Source organism: Protopterus annectens, chromosome 5.part0, assembly GCF_019279795.1.
Source record: "Protopterus annectens isolate FY-2018-M chromosome 5.part0, PAN1.0, whole genome shotgun sequence".
NCBI lineage: Eukaryota > Metazoa > Chordata > Ceratodontiformes > Protopteridae > Protopterus > Protopterus annectens.
Genome location: NC_056735.1, coordinates 562,344,921 through 562,361,521, shown reverse-complemented (window position 1 = coordinate 562,361,521; position 16,601 = coordinate 562,344,921).

Below are 16,601 nucleotides of genomic sequence, written 5' to 3'. Positions count from 1 at the left end.
TCTCTAAGAACTGTATAACAACTATCCAAGAACTCATGTAAAATGCCTTCTACATAAATAGATAGAGGCTCAGTGCACCATCCTGCTCCTGATATGATGGGGCATAAAGGAGGAACCGTGGGATGTTTATGGATTTTAGGGAGTCCATAAATCCTAGGAACTAGAGGTTTTTGTACTGAAAAATAATTGAATAAGGATTCATCAATTAATCCTGTAATCAGTAAATCAAACACTAAAAAAGACACTTTATCAGTGGTAGCAATTACAGCTGTTTTTGTCAGCATTTGATAGGTACAAGTATCTAATAGCAAAACCTTCATCTGGTTAACATATAAATCTTTGTCCATTAATACAATTTTACCACCTTTATCTGCTTGTTTAATAATAAGAGAATGTAAATCCTGCAATTCATGTAGAGCCCTATATTCTTCTGTATTTAAATTATGAAAGGTGCAGCCTTGCGTACCAGGAGTATAAGCTTCATTAAAAGCATTTTCACAGATATCTAAAAATCTTTGTATGCCTGAAGCAGTGGGAGGTACAAAAGTGCTAGGTTTCTTGTATATATTTACATTGACATTTTCATTATTACGAAACATGCATTTTAATGATAAATTCCTACCAAGCAATTTCAAGTCTGTTAGCATTTCAGTTAAATCTGCCTTCTTGGCAGGTATAAAAGACAAACCCTTATTAAGCAAACTGTTTTGTTCATTAGTTAGAGTAAAGGAAGAAATGTTAACAATAAGATCAGTTTTACATCCTCCTTTTCTTTGAAAAGTGTGCAGTTCTGTCCATTTGATATTCCATTGCTGTCTTTCCCATATTGGGATTGCTTTTGGCTCGAGCTCTGAAAGGAAGAGCTGCTTTCAAAGTGAATTCTCCCACTTTCAAATTCTCTAAAAAAACACTAGTATCTGTAGCATTTGCTTGTGAAGTGTCTATTGGAGTCTTACCTATAGTGTTTGCATTCCTTCGTTCTTCTGACTTCGAATTTTTATCCATATTCGATGTAGATGTATTCCCATTCACTATAGAAGCAAAAGATGCAACTTGGAGAGTAGAAACACTAGAATTTACATGTTCTTGGTCAGCCATGCTTTCCCTCATCTCAGTAGCTTTAAAACAGGAAGTGGAAGCCTGTGTCTCAGTATTTAGTGTCCTACTAGTTCCTCTGTTCACTGTAGCAGGATTATACAAAGGGGTTCTATTTATAGGGTCTCTTGGCCATGAGAATACATTATTGTTGCTAAAATCAGTTTTATCTCTGTTTAATTTATTTAATTTAACATTTTGAAGCTTTTTCTCATAGGCACTAATGCTTTCATGCAATTGGCCCATTTTATTAAGGGTAATAGTAGCAGGAAAGGTTACAGATATCTGGTTTTCTAGTGTCACAATTTCAGTTTTCAGCTCAGTTTCAAGAGGTGTAAAAAACTCTATAAGGAGCTCCATATACTTGGAGCTAAAAGATAAATTCAATTCTTGCCACTTACGTAAGAGTTCAGGATATGTATTCCCATAAGTTGGCATATTTAAGATACGTAGACCTCGAGGTATTACTTTAGCTTCCAATGAAGCTTGTAGGTGTAGTCTTTGCCATTGTAGTCATTTGTACTTATATAGAAGGTTTTCTAGCCCCCTATATTGTGCCTGAAACTCAAGCATTTTTTCCATCTCTGAACCAATATCCACTGTATTTGCCTGTACATCAGCGTTTAATAATGGATTCACTGGTACTTCAAGAAGCTTTAAAAATCGACGATGCTCATTAGATGATTCTTGGTTGGTATCCATGTCCATATTATATCCACGTGCAGTGTGTCCTTAGCCAAATAAAAAATAGGAACTGAAGATGCAAAAACTAAATGGCTGCAGGTACACTGAGGTGCCCAAAACACACAACAACAGCAAAAGTAAATTAAGGCACCAACGTTACACACTGGAAATCAGTCACTGTACTTTATTGCAGAAGACAAACGGTAAGCGCCTTCACAACTTAATGTTGCTTCATCAGACCACATCACTACAACTGATGCTTGGTTAAATACTAGACAATTAGTATGACATCACAATTTAAAGAGATAACACAGCTGGGCAGACATGTCATTGTCAGTCAAGCATAGATAGTCTGTAAGCAGCCAAGATGGATACCTGACATCTGCACATCTGTACAGAGGACAGACAGAAATCAACTAGCCAACAGGTCACGCATTAGGATAAATGTTTTGACAGACAGATGTCTGACACTGATAGGTATGCCATTACTACATGACAGCAGCCTTCAATGACATGTCCTATACACATAGTAGTCTACAGTTAATATCCACATATCAGATCAATATCCAGTAGCAAATACTTAATAACACACAGCTCACACACCAGGAACATGATAGTCAGTACTCAGAGTCCAGCTTTGCATGCAGGGGTGTATGGTTCCAGTACTATAGTCTGCAATCTAATCTTACTTGGGAAAGCACTGTTAACAGTAGTAATGTAATGATACAATACATGCAAGTGTGACTGCATATAACCTGGGATACTACCCATGTGTAAAACACATACCAAGAGAAAAGATTGTTGTACTAGCCATATATACTCAGGTGTCACATACCGTATACTCACAAAACTTGCTACTGTAATGACAGCACATAGAAGCATGTTATGTCCATAGAATTAAATACACTTACTAAAGATATCATTACCCTGCTATTTGATCAGACTGGAATGTGATAACTGGTTACCAGGGCTGAGCTATGCTTAGCAGGTGTAAGCATTGCTTAAATATAAATGCTAAGTAAGTAAATCCTACATGGTGTAAGCACCTTTTCATTTAACCATACGTTAGCACAGCTTACAGTCATGCAAACCCACTTAAAGCTGCTCAAAACTGCCTATGGTGGGATACATCTGGGATGGTATATGCAACACTGATGTTTACACATAACAAGGATATGGCTATATATATACATATGTAGATATATGTATACATGTACATACACATACACACACACATATATATATATATATATATATATATATATATATATATATATATATATATATATATATATATATATATATATATATATATATATATATATATATATATATATATATATATATATATATATATATATATATATATATATATATATATATATATATATATGTGTATATATGCTGCACTGGCAAAAAAATACACATGAATACACAAAATCATACTCAGATGCACTAAATAAAAAACCTGCAAAAGCATCAGAGACCTCCAAAGCAGACACCCAAACAACCTGCACCTCCTGTCACAAACCAGACAACACATAAAATGCAGAATCAGTGTGCCTCACAATCACAGCCCTTAAGGCAAAATAACATACCTAACACACTAGTAATAGGTGACTCTATAGTCAGGTACACTGATGTCCCACTCACTAGGCTGGACAAGCAAAAGGTAACTGTTAGCTGCCTGTCAGGAGCCAGAATATGTCACATAACACAAGCACTCAGGTCACTCCAGAACAAGTCCAAATATGACTCTGTCATTGTTCATGTTGGTGTGAATGACCTGAGACGTACCTCCTTGGACTACATGAAAAGAGACATGGAAGAGCTCTCTGATCATGTAGCTCAGGCTGGTATGACCCTGACCCTGAGTAGCATCCTGCCCTCATCAAGAATGATACCTCAGTATAAAGAAAAAATTATCAATTTCAACAAATAGCTAAGGTTCTGTGTCATTCAAGGTGGGTCCAGTGTCTGTCAGCCTGGGACAACATGCACAACAAGCTGCGTTGCTTCTCAAGAGATGGCTTACACCTGTCACCCCTAGGCTTTCGAATACTGGCCAAGGCTCTTGCTGCCCCATATTGCCTTTTTTAGGCAAGGCTCAAAAGTCAAACCCATTTCCATAAACAGCACAATTAACAAAAAACTGAGGGTTAAGCTACTCAATGCCAGGAGTTTAAATCTCAAAATGCACACACTAGAAGCACTCCTCAGTATGGAGAATGTCGACATCTGTTCAGTAACTGAAACCTGGTTCAAGGCTCCAGAGAGCAGCACAGCACTATCGGGCTACAACTCATACCACACATTTTGGCCACAGAACACTGACTGAAACACAAAAGGAGGGGGTGTATCCATATGCATCAAGGATACCTACACCTCCAAGTTAGTGGCACAGCATGATACCTCTGAGATCATCCATGTGCAACTAACATCGGGCAAATCTGCAATGCAAATTTTGGCCTGCTACAGATCACCCTCCATGACCCAGGACCACCACTCCACCTTACTGGAGACACTGGAAAACATGAAGGTCCTACGGAACACCCTGATTTGGGTGATTTCGATTACCCTAGCATTAACCGAGAAAACTACTTGAGTACAAACTCCCAGGCCCAGCGCTTCCAGGAATTCATCAACTCAAATGCCCTGGCTCAGCTGGTAAATTCCCCTACCAGAGCTGAAAACATATTAGACCTGGTCATCACCAACATGGGCAACAGGTGTTCCACACCGGAGGTCAACCCATCACTGGTTAGATCAGACCAGAAACTAATCACTCTGGATGTCCACACCCCACCACCATCCCCAACTAAGGAAACCACAGTAAAAAACTTTTCTAAAGCAAACTTCACCTTACTTAAGACAGAGGCGGTACATTTCACAGCCCCCCACTCTAAACGACAACGCTGCCCAATATGCAGAAACCTTTACAAATGCACTCTATGAGCACCTACAAGGTTGCATGGATTGTGCCATCCCTAGTAAAACCAAGACTCACTCCTCTAAGAGAAGGAAACCAGTCTGGTGGACCCCTGCCATAAACAGGCTATACAATAGAAGGAGGAAACTAGTTCAGAAAAAAAGCAAATACCAAGAAGGAAAGACATCCCTGATCAGTATCAGTAAGAAACCAAGGTCCCTCATAAAATAATCCAAGGCTAACTTTTGAAAGAAAAATAGCCATGGATTCAAAAGATAACCACAAAGCCTTCTTTAGCTATGTTAAGAATCTAAGTGGCAACTCACAGATATGCACTGAACTTGTGCAAAATAGCACAAAATATACTGAACCTACTGATACTGCCAACAGCCTAGCAGATAGATTCAGTGCAAACTTCACTCCCCTCTTACCCCTAAAATGGGCAACGACAATACCAGAAAAGTGTAGTGTCCCAGAAATCACAGACGCACAGGTGAAAGCAGCCCTTTTAAAAGCCAAAAACACAGCATCAATGGGGCCAGATGGTGTCCCAGGCTGCATCTTGCACAAACTACAGAATGAACTCACCCCCCACCTAAACACGCTGTTCAACCTCAGTCTTTCCACAGGCTACATGCCCATAAAATGGTGCACAGCAACAGTTATTCTACTCCACAAAATGGGGCCACAACTGACCCTGGTAACTATCGCCCCATAAGCCTGACTAGCCTGCTCTGCAAGGCTATAGAGTGCATCATCATCAAACTCATTAAGAAAGACATTGGAAACCTCTAAACACTTGACCCGACCATGTTTGGCTTTGTTAAAGGCAGATCATGCCTACTAAACCTGGTTAACTTCTTTGAGACAATCACCAAGGCCATAGACGAGGGAAAGGTTGTTCACACAGCCAACCTTGACCTCACCAAGGCTTTCAACACCATTCCCCACTCGGGTATTACTCACCAGCCTGAACATAAACCCCTACATCATGAGATGGGTTGCCAACTGGCTTACAGACAGAACTCACACGGTAAGAATAGTGGGCTCCAGGTCCGACTCAAAACCAGTCACAAGAGGTGTCGCTCAAGGCTGGGTCCTGGGGCCTCTACTGTTCAGCATATACTTCTCAGAAGTACAGGCAAACACAGGAGGACTATGGCTAACCAAGTTCGCCAATGACTGCAAACTGGGAGCCATAATTGACTCTCCGGCTGACATGGACATCCTCCAAAAGGACCTTACTGAGACGGACACCTGCTGTTAAAAGTCATGGCTTCAAGCTAAATGCCAAAAAATGCATAGTCATCCCATTTGGGAAAAACAAAGCACCCACACATTTCCACATAGGTGGCAGCCTCTTTAACACAGAAGAGGTAATAAGAGATCTGGGGACTCAGGTAGATAGTAATCTCTCCTTTGACAATCATATTGCCAAAGTAGTTAGGAAATCCTTCTATGTGGCCCATCTAATTACTAAAGGGTTTGCATCTAGAAATAAAGAGGTTATAGTGCCCGTCTACTCATCACTCATCAGACCCATCATAGAGTAAAATGCCCCATTTGGGATGTACCTCACAAGACACTTCCAACAGCTGGAAAGACCACAAAAGTACCTCACCAAGAGGATTACTGGCATCAAACATATGTCCTATGCAGCCTGACTGAAAAAACTCTGACTGTACTCAGTGGCATATCGCTTACTCAGAGGTGATCTCTGCCTGACATACAAAGCCATGTCCAACTCAGAATTGATGGACATGCTCCACCTAAAGAAATCCAAGTCACTGCGAGCCACGTGCTCTAGTGAGCTTAACCTCACCACAACAATAAATAGAACATGCTGGAGGGATAGATTCCTGCCACAGACACTCTATATGCTTTGGATCAAAATTCCAAACTACATTAGGCAGAGCCCCTCACTAACACTCTTCAAGAGAAACCTTGATGAGTGGATAGTTAACAGAAAATACACCCCTGGGATCACTTCATTGGCTCTGCTTGACAGAGGATCAGTTAATTAATCAACTGGGTGGCGAAAGTCGACACACTCTGGCTAGGCTTATAAATGCCCCCGAGCAGATACAGATAGCCTAGTACCCACTTATGAACCTATGGACCTATGTGTGTGTGTATATATATCTATATATATATATATATATATATATTTATATATATATATATATATATATATATATATATCTATATATATATATATATATATATATATATATATATATCTATATATATATATATATATATATATATATATATATATATATATATATGCCCATAACATGTAGTGCAAGGGGCTGTAATGTAAGTATCGCAGGTATAAATGTAGAATGTTGCTACGGTAAAAGGGGTTGTGTCAACAGACATGTGTGGGAAGTCACTTCTGATACTGACATGTACACCATCAGTTACTGACAGACATCATAAGATCATCATAGAGAAGTACCACACGAATCACAGTAATGATCCTGTGGAATACACCAGAGATATGACTAATAAACGTGGACAGTCTGACACAATCTGGTCAGTCCAGAGGTATACACAGAACTCCTTAATGAAAGACGTGTGGACCAAGCCTGACAAAGTGGATGTTTACAGCCATGTAAATGGAGATATCACAAAAATACTGGAATAGATAAGCTCACACAGTTAATGTATTCACACACTCCTGTCTGTCCTAACATATATTAACCAAAGAAGCAGAGGTCGCAAGCCCACATACTTCCCACTAGTTAGTGACATAAACAGCATCCCACTGCTTTTTCAGAAATACACAACACGTTTGGTGGCCAGCAACAGTACATCTGACAAATATCTGGACATAACATCACACTAGGTAAATACACTGAGCTGCTAGGCATGTTACAAAGCACTGTGCAAACTACAGGCAGATTGCCACAACACTGAGCCAAGTTTCCTATTGGGGAATACACATGTACTTGCAAATATAGCAGGCACTAGAGGCATGTAACAGCATGGAGAAATACACCAGTGTGAAAGTGCATACCCACAGCCAATCTCAACACAGTCACAGTCACATTATGGTAAGCCTAATTAATAGTACAGTATATGGACTGTGTGAACAAAACCATCCTCATATGTGCTACTCACACACTAACCCTACATATATTGGCCCAATACACAGTGTACTCTGATGCCTGACTGTGGTATGAGACATGTCTCAATCAGGCCCTACAAACATATACGCTGACAGGGTACCGTAAACTGGAGCAGCATGCAACGTCAGATAGAACAAGACCAAGAACAATGACATCTACCACAGTCTGTACACAGGTCAAGTAAAATATTCACAATGCACACTCTGTCAACAATCCCCATAAGTACACAGACCTCACTACTGTACAGACTACAACAGAATTGGCCAGACTACATCAGTATTCCATACTACACAGACAACTAATGTGCTGCTAACCTTTATGTACAATTCCAATGGTGTGTGCAGCTGACAGTTAAATTTTATGTACTCTGTCTAGGGTACTTCCACCTGTGTACTGTGTGTATGTCTGGGGCCATATTCATGACATGTCCATCTTTCGGATGGTGACAGATATTGACATCTGAACAATGAGTATGGATGACTGCTGAATTGGGTCTTTCTGGGATGCATTGTGGTTGGCACTGCAGTTGTCAGAACATGGCCCTGTCATTGACAGTACTGGCCATAGGCCACCAAGACACAACCCTCCATGCCTACATGCTGACCACTTCCACACAATATAGAACACACAACAACCTAACACACAAAACCCTGCATATTGTACACATGCAACAATCTATCTTGTAAATTGGGTCAGCTTGGGTAATCTGTGCTCCACTGTTATTAAACCCACACATACATGTTACTGCATTTCTACATAGGATTGGGGGGGGCATACCTGACAACTGTAAACAATTGCTATGACTGTACTGGTATTTCAGCTACTCTGTCGGCTTCCATTTTGTTTTGTATTCTGACCTACCATGCAGAGTAGAGTCATATCAGTAGAGTACAGATCTTAGGTTTTATTGACCTACATTTCAGTTTCAGACATCTTACCCTTCAAAACTAACATACAACTGCCAAACCTTTTGTAGTCTGTCTGTGTAGGTCTGGAGGTGGCTTTTTTCCATTGCCATCAATTGAAGGCCTTAGCACAGCCCTTCTTTATGGTCATCTACACCTGTCCTGCTGGCTGAGGCTGTTGTTGGGTATGTGAGCCTCAGTGACATGCATGTCTGTGTCCTATGGACACACATTTGGGCCAAAACATGTACTGCAGTGGGACTTGTCACCTTTTCTAGTACTGCCTACTTTGTTGACACCGGTATTTGTTATGGATTTCATGCTGCTCATATAGGTGTCCACTATCTGCTGCCATCCCATTCAGCCACCCGATTCCCTTGCATGCTCACATTCACACCATAGATACAACTAGCAGAACATACTACTCCATTCAGCAATTGATAGGAAGAGTGACTTACCTTGTGGCTGTGCCAGTATTGAGGATGGTTCTTGAGGGATAACTATGTTGGATGTACACAGTACACTCGCTATACATGGTAAAGCACAGGTAGTGTCATGTCTGGCATCCCTTTTACTGTATGTGCGAGTCAGAGAGCAATGTCATTCCCCGGGTCCCTATCGTGTCAATGTATGTGCTATGCATTGCCTCTTTGCCAAAGCCTTGGAATACTGGGCATGCCTCCTTTTGCCTACATGGGCAGGTTCAGGTTGTTCCTCCCACTGTTTCTGTGCTGGCTTTGGCAATGGTGGTGGGCTGTGTGGCCCTGCCCCATGCTGTTCCTGCTGCAGCTGTTTCTGCAGGACCATATTGTGTAGCATGGCACATACAATGAAAATTTGTGTACACGTAGCTGGAGAGTACTGTCAGGCTCCACCGGATATGTCCAGGCACTGGAACTGTGACTTGAGCATCCCAAACACATGCTCTATTATGATTCTGGTTTGAGTGTGTTCCTCATTATGGAGTTCTTGTTCAGGTGTGTGTGCATTGCTGATGGGTGTCATCAGCCATGGCTCCAGTGCATAACCAGCATCTCCCACTAAGTGGCCATATGGCATGTCCCCACTGGCAAATCTCTGGTACAGCTGTGTCATATGCCAGATGTGGGAGTCGTGATAGCTTCCAGGGCTGCCAGCATACACATTCAAGATAATGCCCTGGGCATCACACACGACGTGGCAGTTGATGGAGGAGAAGCCCTTGTGGTTTATGTAGACCCTACCCCGCTCACCAGGTGGTGCTTTGATGTGTATGTATGTACAGTATATAGCACGCACTACCTCATGGTATTCTGCTATTTGGTGGAAGAGACGCATATTGCTGGTCAATGCCTCATGTGTGTTAAGTAAATGTATGTGCTCACCAGCATGTACTGACATAGCATCCAGGAACTGGTGGAGTAACCTGGATGCTGATACCTGTGAGATCCTCATGATTTCCCCAGTTGGCCTTTGGAAGGTACCTGTGGCTACTATTCTTAACACTACACATACCTTGGTATCCACTGGGATGGGTTCTCCCCTGTTGGTTCTGTGTGTGAGGCATGGCCGGCACACCTCAACAATTTGCTGTAGGATGTCCCTGTCCACCCTACAGTGCTCCACTATCTTCAGCTCATGTAGCCCCTGGTAGGTTACCCTGGGTCTGTACACTCTTCTCCTTCTCCTCACTGTGGGTTGGTCATCCACATTCTCATCCTCACCACCCTCACCCTCTTCCACATATTGAAGTATGAGAGCAACAGCAGCCCCTATCATTTTGTTTGTTTTGTCAGGTAAAATTTACCCATCTGTGTACACCGGTGGTGTAGAGTTTGTGGGAAAAAACAGAGTGAAAGGTGTTTGCATAGTTTATGGTAGTGTGCTGGGCTGGGCTGCTGCCTGTGTAATTGGCTGATTCTGATACATTTCATCTGCCAGCTATGCTTATTCTTGTTGATTGCCTTCCTAATGCTGTTTTCCCTTCCCATTGTCTTCCTGTTTAAGCCCCGAGGTGCAGCAAGCATACCCAGTGCTCAGATGTGAACAGAGTTGCTATTTCCTGTTTTTTTTTTTTTTTTTGTTTAAAACCCGGTGCATGGCACTCACACCCATTTAGGCAATGTAAACAATGCTAGGCAGCCTTAGCCACACCACTCTTACTTAGCTATGCTTAGCTAAGGGCAAACACGGGCCACAAAGCTCCAATAAGCTTACAGCATGCATGGCACTCTAGCTTATGACATCATTAACCTCTTATGCAAATGCGATAGTGTTGCTGCACCTACACAGTTGGGTGCAAGCTAACACTCAGGGGAAATCTGTGCTTCAGTATCAATCCACTCATTTACATAAAACTGACTGGTAATGCATGGTTACAAAACTGACACTCAGCCTTCCCCCTTAGCAACCACTATTCCATGCTATTTTTGTCTTATGCATGCCATTGACTATTATGGCAGAATGCTGATTTGGGTTTAAAAGCTTATTTCCAACTTTTTTCCTTATTTTCGGGCCAATTCCATTTGCGCATCGCTGCCCTACGCTTAAACGGTCAAAATCAGCCAAAAAAAATAAAAGTTATTTTTTTTATAATTTTGCAACTATTTCCCATGCCAATGGCCATATATTTGGCCATTGGCATGCCTACTACATTGAATACATGCTTTCTTTCGAGCTGTCATGCCTCTGTTTTGTAATTTGCAGAAATGTATTCAGTTAGTAACCGAATACATTTCTGCAGGTTACACTATTCCTGCACAGATGCCTGCCTGTGTCCTGGATCACTAATTCACCTCATTTGCATGGTTGTCATCAGAAAATGGGGTAATTAGTATGCAAGAGCTGTGTCCATGCAGTAATAGTGTAGGAACACTCGTGCACATCCTAGGAGCTCGTTCCTGGATTGCTCATCGGCCATATTGCGTGCAGTAGCTCTTGCACTATTCCTGCATGCCATGCAGGGCTTGCTGAATCCTAGGGTAAGTATTTTAGTTATACTCTGGAAAACTGCAAAACTGCATAATTTTGGATATTTACAGTACTGTAAGCTGATTATTTCTAATTATTTGAATATTCCCTTTTTTGGATGAGCATTTTAATATGCATTTTTTACTTTGCATTTCTACTGTAGTGTCCATCATAATGAACAGTATATATGCAGATTATTATTTTGTAGTGTTGGCTGCAACCTGTAAATCTGATGGCTTCCTGAGATCTGTAGATCCTCTGAGCATGTTTATTTATGTATTTATTTTATTTTATTTTAGATTTGTTTACCGGGCTAGTCTAACTGGATACATGTCCATTTTCAGTAGAGGCCCGGGGAGATAAGCTCCTAGGTAATACAATGAATTTAACACAATTCTATCTATGGATATAGAAGACAAAATACATCTATTTACAGTGCCAATTACAGGTTATCATAGTAAAAAAAAATAACAGTGTAGAATACAGGCATAACAAAGGATGCAGTTAAAATCCCAAAATTTACAGTATAGAATACAGTCATAGCAAATGAAAGTAATATAGATTAGGAGTTCTAGAGATAGTTAGTAGAACTAGTTTTATAAGGAAGAAGTTTCTTTAGAAGAGTAGATGGGATGGGAAGATCAGGGTATTTGGTGACTCTTGAGCTAGTCAGGTTTAGAGCACGGGCATAGCCAGTGAGTTTTGAGATGCACTTTCAGATTGTTTTTGAAAGAGGAAAGTGAGGGAAGTGTGGAGAGTTTGTTTGGTAGGAGATTCCAGGCTTTTCCAACTATATTAGAAAAGAGTGAGTCCCCAGCCTTGTTGTTTGTTTTAGTAGTATGTGCTAGGAGTTTCTGAGAAGACCTTAAGGAATCTAGGTTTTTATAGGGAGTGATTAGTGTGGAAAGAATAGGTGTTTGGGAAGGTGTGCAAAGGGTTTTGTGAGCTATAGTTAGTTGATGGTATTTAATTAGATTTTATAGTTCAAGCCATCCTAGCTGTTTTAGATTAAGGCAGTGATGGGTTCTAAATGGGTTACCTGTTGCAAATCTGGCAATGTTATTGTAGGACATTTCCAGTTTTCTGAGATTATTTTTAGATAGTTTAGTAAAAATAGGTGAGGCATATAGAAGAGGAGAGATTAGATGAGTGTGTGCTATTGTGGTTCGAGCTGAAGGTAGGAGAAATGATTTTATCCTATATAGAGAGCCTAACCTTTTGTTGATAGTTTTTATAGTATTGTTTATATGGGTAAAAACGTTTAGATTATTGTCAATGGTGACTCCTAATAGTTTGGTGGTACGTTCAGGTGATATAATAGTTTTATTGGTAGAGTTAACTGAGAAATCCAATGGGGGGATTTTCTAGTAGGAGAGAAAAGGAGGAGTTTAGTCTTTTTGGGGTTTAAGAGAAGACATCTATGTGTGAACCATTGCTCAACTGTGTTAAAGACTTGTTGGGTGAGGTAGAGAAGTTCAGAAGAGGAGGGGCTGAGCATATCAGTGTGGAGTAATCTGCATATTGTATGCATGTGGCTTGGGGGATGGCAAGGTGAAGGTCATTGATGAAAATGGAAAAAAGTAGAGGTCCAAGGATGGATCCTTGGGGGACACCAAGGTTGACTGGCAAGTGAGTAAAGAGAGATTTGTGCCATAGTACGGCCTGTTGTCTTTTGTCAAGGTAAGACTGGAACCACTTTATGGAGGATGTATCAAGTGACAGGGATTTTAGTATTGTGATGAGAATTTGGTGATTTACCATGTCAAAAGCTTTAGACAGGTCAATAAATAGGGCAGAAGAGAGTTTGTTTAGATTGTGGTGTTTGTTGATACTATCTGTGAAGGAAAGAAGGGCAGTAGTGGTGCTATGTGAAGGTCTAAAACCATGCTGACAGTTGGCTAGTAAATTATTTTGTGTTAGATGGTGAAGTAGTTGTCTGTGAATGCATTTTTCCATGATCTTTGCCAGAGGTGAGAGGAGGGCAATGGGACGATAGTTGGAGAGTTCAGTGGATTGCCCACCTTTGTGGAGGGGGATAATATGGGAAATTTTCCATAAAGTAGGGATATAACTTTCGATAATAGTTCTATTGATCAGGATGGATATTGGATAGGCAATAGTTTTAGCAGCTAGTTGTAGGAATTCAGCAGGTAGTTGGTCTGCTGAGATGTCTGCATGTCTTTTGAGACATTACTTTTAGCTAGATTTGCATTTATCAGTAAAACCATAAGTGAATGAATGCTTTTTTTTATAGTTTGGTGATCCTTGCAAAGATGGTTTGAGTAAAAGCTGAAAACAAGTCAGTTTTTTTTTTTTGGCCGTGAAACATATTTGCTTTCCTAAAGACTCCTCTTTGTTTATGAAAAATGTGCTACAGTGATTAATGTTTCTTTGTTGATTCTTGATATGTAGCCATAATTTCATATTTCTGTTTTTTTTTCACAATAAGTGTTAAAGACACCATTTGTTTGATGCAAACAGATGGTCAATAGGTGTGGAAGATTACCAATCCACAGGAAGGGGAATATTCCATTTCCCTGGAGATTATGTGATCTCAGTCTGTACATATAATTATCAGGGGATTTGAGGGCCACAGTGTGGATTGTCCCCTAGAAAAGCACTTCCAGTTGGTTTTGTTGGTTTAGTCCAGTCTGGAGTAATTCCTGGAGCATACATAGAATGTGCGAAAATTTGTTGTTTCAACATAATAATATCAATATTCTGGATCTTGGCATAACTGGTTATAAGATCAACTGCGGTGGAGGACAGGTACCAGTTCATGTGAATTTTGGAATGTAGCCTGGTGAGCTGCATCCTATAGTTAGGGTTTGGTGTGCTGACTAGGTCCTGTCATGTCCAAAATCTAGTGTGTATATTCCTACCCCCCCTGTTCCACCCACACCCACATGGACTAATGCCACCAAGATTTTATGGAAAGTGGATCCCTCCTAAAGTGGGTTACTGTAAAGCTTATGCTATGGCCTTTCTTCAGTGAGGAATGACCATTAGTGTTTGAAAATAAACATGAATTAAGCATGGGTGGTGTCATATATGGTTGTCATATTGATCACTAAAGAAGGTGTACTAGGGGGTGCTCTGCAATCATTCAGAGCAAGGGACCGACTTCCACTTGCTTGCATCTTAAGTCATCCTTGGCAAAAAAAATTAATTTAAGTATTATTTTGCACTTGTTTTACTTGTTTTCAATGCATTCTCAAAGATTTCTGTGCTGTTTATTGTTTTCCTGTACTTGCTTATAGTTTTTAAGTTGCATTTTACCACTGCTGTAATGGCAGATGTTCTGCAATTGTAGTAGTCTAAATACATTGTATCTGCTGTCTGTGCTTTTAGGCATCTAGTTTTGTGGTTCCATAAAACATGGGCTCCAAACCAGTCATTTTACATTAATGGGGTCAAAGTCTGCACTTTTGTGGCAGGAGATGGCTGATTTTACCTATATGATCTGGGAACTTCTGGTAGAAAACTCAGTGAGTACTTACCAGACTGGTCTGTGGGTATATCTAGTTTAAAAATTGCTTTTTTTCTGCTTGTGTTTAAGCCCTGCATTTGTGTGAGTCTTGGCTCAGTTATTCAGAGCTTCTCATTTTTTGGCAATTAAACTAGCGTGAGAGATCTTGCTTGCATCTGAAGCCATTCTTGGCAGGAAAAAGGCAAATTTAAGTATTATTTTGCACTTGCGTTATTTGTTTTCATTGCATTCTTAAAGATTTATTTGCTATTTATTGTTTTTTCCTGCACTTGCTTAAGAGTTTTAAGTTGCTTTTTTCTATTGCTGTAAGGACTGCTGTTCTGCAATTGTAATATTCTAAATATGTCGTATCTGTTGTTGTCAGTGCTTTTAGGCATCTATTTTAATGGTTCCAGATAACTTGGGTTCCAAGGCAGTCATTTTGCTTTAACAGGGACAAAGTATGTCCTCTTGTGGCAGGAGAAGGCTGATTTCACCTATATGAGCAGGGAATTGTTGGTGGAAAGCTTATTATATGCATACCTGATTGACATGTGGGCATACTTAGTTTAAAACATGCTTTGTACTGCTTGTATATAAGCCTCACATTTGTATGACATGCTGCAGTTAGTGGTGTCCTGTATATATGTAATCATTACAAGTTGCACTTTTCTCTATAAGAACTACCTCTGAAAGTTTACACCATCCTACTCTACCAAAAGAACAATTGGTTTGCGTGTGTTGCTTGCTGAGCAGCATTGCTGTATGTATTTAGCTGTAGATTATATTATTAGAACATTCAGACCTATTGCTGCTCAAAGAGCAACTGGTTTGCATGATGGGTAGCATTGTCACAAAGGTTACCTGTAGATTATGCTATATAAGTACCTATCCCTTGTCTCATTGCAAACACCCCTAATTCTATTCCCTTGTGATGCACATACTAAGGGCCAGAAACCATGGATAGGCACTTTCCTGCTATCTCTGCATCCATCTTGATGGACATGGGCATCCAGAGGCAATGTAGCAATTGCCTCATGTTTACTGATAACCACTTAATTCCGAAACAGATGTATACAATACATGAGAGATGTAGCTACGTAATATCTCTGGAGGCAAGACCTTCACATACAGACACAAAAAATGCCAAACAGGTTGTCAGTGACACACACATTCAACACATTTACTAAGGACCAGACACATGGACCTACATATGTGGAAGTGCTCACATGTAACTTACTCAAACCTCAAAAGTCTCCCAGACACAGTCATCTGAAACTCCAAATGCATACAAACAAGACAACTACCACAACACATAAAACTACATCTTATACTGTCTCAACTAACAAGCCCATATAGGGATTCCATACAACCCAACAGTTTGGTCATAGGAGATTCCATTGTGAGACACACTGATGTCCCTCTCACCAGGCTAG